Genomic DNA, 6,427 nt, shown 5'->3' on the forward strand with positions numbered 1-6,427 from the left:
ATATAAAAGAAAAATTCTAGCCACGTTTTGAAGGTGCTGAAGAAGGTTTGTGTGTTACTTTTTGTGAGATTTGAGAGGTTTTGTACTTTCTAACTAAACTAAAATCTACCAGAGCCAAAACTACAATCAATGATTGGTAGAACTAGTTGCTACATCAAGATCAACAAGTGAAGGTGATCTAAAACCTTTGAGTGGGATCTCAAAGTCACAAGCAAGGCGGCTTGTGTTGCTAAAAATCCAAGAAGAGAAAGAGTCCGTGGATTCGGAGTTTGCACATGATTGTATTAATAAGTTACTACTAGAGGTAGCATTAGATTTAGGGCTAAATTTTTTGTAAAAACTTCAATTCTCTTATAGTTAAAATTGTTAAAATCAGGATCGTAGATCATAGGATCGGATCGTGAATCGTAAGATCATACATTATTTGAGAAAAAAAAATACACATTGTTATGTTAAATAATCACATAAATTATACATTCATTGATATAATTACCATATATCACTACATTCATTTGTAAGCATCATTTAAAGAAGCCAAAACCTCAAAACGTGACACTCTATTGGGATATTTTTTTTATTTGGGTCCTACTGACACTCTTTTTACATTAAAGTGGAAAAACTTGGTCTATTGGGATTTTATTTTTTATTTGGGTCTAACTGAGCCTTCTATCAAGTTAAAAAAGATTACAAGAAACGAAGATCATTTTGGATCGTCAAAATCGTATGATCCTACCGATCATGAACGATCACAAAGATTCTTGAAAGATTTGGAATGTTTTGGGCAGGTGGGATCGTAAAATCGTAGGATCGTAGGATCTACATTGGGATTGTGACAACCATGCTTATAGTGGATTTGGTTTACCTTGAGGATAGTTAGGTCAAATCCTCCCGACGATTTTACCTTGAAACAATAAGTTTCATTGGTTTTCCTGAATAATCATATCGTGGTGTTATTTACTTTTTTGAATCTTTGCATGATATAATATATTTGTGTTTAACCTGGATCTGAAAATTAATCTAAATAATCACTTGGTTAATATATTAGGTTAATCAATTTGCTTTAAAGGGTCTAAACAAACTTACAGTTATTACGTGAGTGGAACTGGAAGAGCCTTCTTAAACTGACAATTAATTGGAAAATTTTTCTCATGAAAAAATTATTGGGAATTTTTTTTTTTTTTTTTTTTTTTGGCTTTAGCATCAAATTGTTAACGAAGTCTAATAAAGTTGGTGCTTTAAGTGAGGGAAATTAAAATTGTTCACGAAGTCTACGGAGTTGGTGTTTGGAACTTGTCTTTTCCAACTCATTACATGGTAATAATAAAACTATCCTGAGGTATTATTTAAACAAGTCATATGTATGACTAAAACTACTTATGAATGGTTTTTTTAATCACCAGATTATGGGTTGAAGCAAAATAATACTAAAAATGTTTGAATATTTATTTTTTTGGTTGTTGTTGCAATGGTAAATGGAAAAATGGAAGCAGGCGTTTTCGCAAAACCAAAAATAGTGGGAAAAATAAAGACCCTTAAAGGTCGGTAAATCACGGTTGATGACTTGATGGAACGCCAAGGGCTTCTTAGTGAAATAACTGCGGCAAATTAATACAATAGTTCCTAATGGTACTAGATGAACTGGAATGGCAAATGAGACAATTGTAAATATACTGTGAATTCATGCCTATTTACAAGAGCTAGCTATCCGTAGCCCATCCAAATTTCCAGTACTTTACCAACTATAGTGAGTTAGGAGATGGTATCTCAAGCGCTTAGTGCAGGAGAGATTTTTTTAATGAAATAGAAGCACAGATATAAATAGGTACAAAACAGTAATATGATAAATTTTTTTAAATTAAAATATGACATGGTGAGAATAAGTATATTAATTAATTATGAAATATATTTTTAAGCATTTATTTTTCATATATAATTAAACAAATTTCAATTTAAGAACAACAATGGATAATAAAGCAACTCCATAGCTATTAACAATGATTAGAATACAATTAATTGTTTTTACAAAGGTCTGACCCATCAAATACTCAGGGACCATATTTTTAATTATTTTTCACATAATTTTTTACATTAAAAATATTAAACAAAGAATTAAAGCTAAAAGATAGTAAAATTTCCCGAAATTTTTTAAAAAACTGTTTTTTGGCTAGACACATTGGGGACATGCATACAAAAGTGCTCAAGGCATGTCCATGTCCGATACGTGTACAACATGGGTATGCATCCCATTCTAAAATATTTGTGCTTCCTAGATCATGAGTCAATAGTAAACCAAGTTGGTATTCATATTGTCTCCAGTTTCTCCATTTTTGTGCATTCAAATTTTACCAAATAACCATGGTTTTCAGACTCGGACCATTCAATGAACCAAAAAATGAAGAGGTTCAAGATTTTTAAGGTCAAATCGAAGTTAAACCAAGGTTGAACCGTAATAATGTCATAATTAATTTAATAGTTATTTAATAAATAAATAAATATATTAAATTAGAAATAATAGAAAATTTGACTAAAATAAGAAAATATTTAGGTACCAAAAACGTAATTTTATAAAAATAAATTTTTTTATAAATGCTAGTATTAATTATAAATGAGGTGGAAATCAATAGCATTTAATGATATTTTTTTAGCCGTTAGATCTCTTATGAATCTACGGTGTAAAAAAGGTGTAACTTTACAAGAGTTACACCAGGTGTAACTTGAACCCATCTCACCTAGTGTAACTTCACAAGAGTTACTCCTTTTTAGACCATTGATTTGTATTAGATCTAAGGGTGAAAAAAACACTCATAATCATGTAATTATTGTTCCCTAGAAATTAGTAACTAAGTCAATAATTCTTCTATTTAAAAATAGAAAATCAAAAATAGCATTAACTCTTTGCTCTCCATCATTATCTTCATCTTCTCTCCCTCTCTCACGCAGTCTTTGTGTTCTATGTACTTTCAAGCAACCTTTAATTATACAATTGTTAAATTGTATACCCAACTAAGATCTACGGCAAATCGCTCTAGAACAAGAAAAACAAAATTGTCAGACTAACCCCAAATATTCATTATTATTATTATTATACAGGCCACCTTAATTAACATGCTACCTTTCTTCCTAAAGAACGCTTCTGCCAAATGCTTTAATCCTATTTTACCAGATGATAATAATAATAATAGTGTTATGGTGTATGGACTAAAATAGTTCAGGCCGTAAGGCACTCAAAGCTAGGGGGATAAAGAAAAGTCCAAATCATTGTTTCCTTGGATTTCTTTCAATCGTTTGTATAATCTTTAAAAAAAAAAAAAAAAAAAAAAGCCTGTAGAAAATCATATTTTTCAAATAAGGCGGAGCTATTTGTATGGTCTAATCTTGTAATTATTTTTATTAATTGTAAATCGTTTATGTATTTTTGAGTTTTTTTTGTTCCAGTTGAAAAATAATTTCACAGGGTATAAAAACAATTTTCCCCAAAGCAACATCACAACTGACCTCTCCCTGCAACATTACTTTACTCCTTTTCAATCACTGTGTCATACGAATGTTAGCTACTTTACTCCTTTTCAAGACCGTGAGAGAGGGAGAGAAGATGAAGATAATGATGGAGAGTAGAGAGTTAATACTGTTTTTATTTTCCTATTTTTTATAAGAAGAATTAATGACTTAGTTACTAATTTCTAAGGAATAATAAATATATGACTATGAGTGTTTTTTTCACCCTTAAATTTAATACAAATCAATGGTCCAAAAAAGGTATAACTCTTGTGAAGTTACACCAGATGTAACTTAAACCATTTCATATATATATATATATATATATATTATATGAAGCCTACTTCTAAATTAAGCCTGTAGGGACCGAGGTTGAGCACTTCTATTGTTGAGAGAGTAGACTCAAGCCCAGCTAGCCTAGTACAATGAATTTATAGAGAGCGGGTTCAAGAACTAGGCCCTAGCAAGCAGACAACGGCCAATGTAGCATTTGCCACCGTCGAATGTGGGCGGACCAAGATTATCTTCCGAAGTTTGTCCTCGGCACCGGTCCGAGGAGCTTGATAGTGGTCTCTATCCCCCCGGGAATCGTCCCCTGTTCTGATCTGTTTCTTCCCCTTATATAGTCCTTTCTTCACAACCTCTTTCTTCCACTTGTTGATCATCCACGCCCATTCCTTCTGACTGCCCGTCCCATTAGCTACTTTACCAGCACTCTTGTGAGTTGCAGCAACTAAGGCAGCCTTGTCCAAAGGTCACATCTCCATTAATGCGGTCGGGGGGTTAGGTGAGCGCACTTAATGCGGAGGTGACAACTTGTCCTAAACTTGTTCCTCCACCATGCTGCTATGGCTAACGTGTTGGTCTCGGTTGGCCAAGGACAGAGTCATCCTCGGCAGGGTTCCTGGGGCAATTTAGACTTTCACACTTCATCATCAAACTTTTCTTCCTCCTCGGCATGGGCCTTGGGCTGGATATAAAGTGGACCGTGGTTGCCAAGTTCTCAGGCCCATAATAACCCCTCAAAATCCTGCTGTCCGTATCCTCAGACGGGGAGGAGGATTTTGATATCCTCGGGCTTTCGTCATGACTCGCCTAACCTTGGCCTACGTCAGTATTGGAGTCTTTTCGCTTGCCTAATGCACGTTTCTAGTGCCTCGATATATGGTGCGCACCCGCATTAAATTCTGGCGGCTCCATACCCATACGTTCAACGGTGTGATGGTAATCAATCGGTGGAGATTTCCTGCCTTTACTTGCGGGAAACTCTGCCTGGTTATCTTTAATTAAGGATATAAATACTCATTTGAACCGATTCGACTCCTTATTTTTGCATTCAAGAACTCTGGCGCACATACTCTGAATCCGGTCAAACCTCCAACCCTACCAGCGTCCCTTTCCAGCATAAAAAGCCTATCCGAAGAGCTTTTTCTCATTTCTGTAAGTTTTCTTCTCTCTGTAGCACAAATTTCTTCTCTGATTCCTTTCTTTCCTTCGCTCTTTCTCGAGTCTTTTAGTCGTTGTTAGGGATAGGTAGGTTTAAGAAGTTAGTTGAGTCTGAAGAGGCGATGAAGAAGTTCATCGTCGATTATAGGATACCTAGCAACGTGGGCCTAAGGTATTGCGAGGAAGGGGATTGGTATATTAGGAGGGAAGAGGGCGAATTGTGATTCCCATAATCGCCTTCTTAGAGGGGGGTATGAGAATCCCTATGGGGTCAGTGACGAGCGGCTTCCTCAGGCATTTTCGGTTAACTCCCACCCAATGCGTCGTCAATGTGTTTAGGATACTAGAGCGCGTAGACGCCTTGAATGAGAAGATGGGGTTGAGGTTAACTCACCATGATGTAAACTGGTGCTATAACCTCCAACACCTAAAAGGTAAGTCGTACTACATGAAAACGAGGGACAATAGGGTTCGGCTTATCCAGTGCCTTTCCAAGTTTAGTAAGGGGTTAAATCAGGACTTTCTCATTATGTCGAGGGAATGGCACGACAATCTCCATTGCCGACAGTAAAGGGAGAGCCAGGTAGGGTACTCGAAGTAGGAGAGGGTCTAGCTCTTTTTTTTTTCTTGGTTGTAAATCTGCTTTGTTCAGTTGATGACAGGAGTTTGTTTTTCTTTCTGCAGATCCGCACGCCTTCGAACGCCATTTTAACCTGGTCAACAAGGAAGACTTGGAAGCTGTTCTCAGGGCGGAGATCTTTCTGAACAAGGCCGATAACCAAGTTAGAGCCACCCACAAGATCCTTGGGTACGATCCGACCCAGAAGTCATTCTCGGCCCTAAAGTACATGATCAGGGCTCATGATCCTCGGCTTCGACAAATCACTGTGGTGGAGCACGGGTTCTCGTTTTCTGAGGGATCTTTCATTCTAGAGGGCGTCCCATTGGCAGGTTCTTCCTCGTCCCATCAAGCTGCGAAGGTCGAGGGAGAGAGTTTGGGAAAGGAGGGAGAAGTAGTCAATCTGGACTCGTCCGAGGACGAATTTGGTGCATTTGACCAAGCCTATCTGTCCGAGGATCCCTCTAGTGACTTGGGGGATCCCCATTTGTCTGAAGCCGATCTTCTGTCTCCAAGGATTGGTATTCAGGTCGAAATGGGTTCCAAGAGACAACCCAAAACCAGCCTGTTTGACCTGCTTGAGGGTAAGCCAGGGAAGGATGCGCCGAGGGAGTCACAGCCCAAGCCTCCTCCACCCACACCTAAGCTTCCTCCTCCCCCACCTAAGCCTTTGCCTGCGTAGACCAGGTCGTCCTCCACTCCGTCAATCTCGGACCCTCGGCTCGAGTCCACCGATCCGAAGAGGAAAAGGCTTCCAAGGGCAAAAACCCAGCCAACCTTCCAAGCAGCTGAGGATTGGTGGTCAGGGTAAAGGGAAATAGGTCATCCAACAGTCCGAGCCCTAGGCCTGGCTGCCTGCTGCTATGC

This window comes from Quercus suber, unplaced genomic scaffold, assembly GCF_002906115.3.
Source record: "Quercus suber isolate HL8 unplaced genomic scaffold, Cork oak 2.0 scaffold_730, whole genome shotgun sequence".
NCBI lineage: Eukaryota > Viridiplantae > Streptophyta > Magnoliopsida > Fagales > Fagaceae > Quercus > Quercus suber.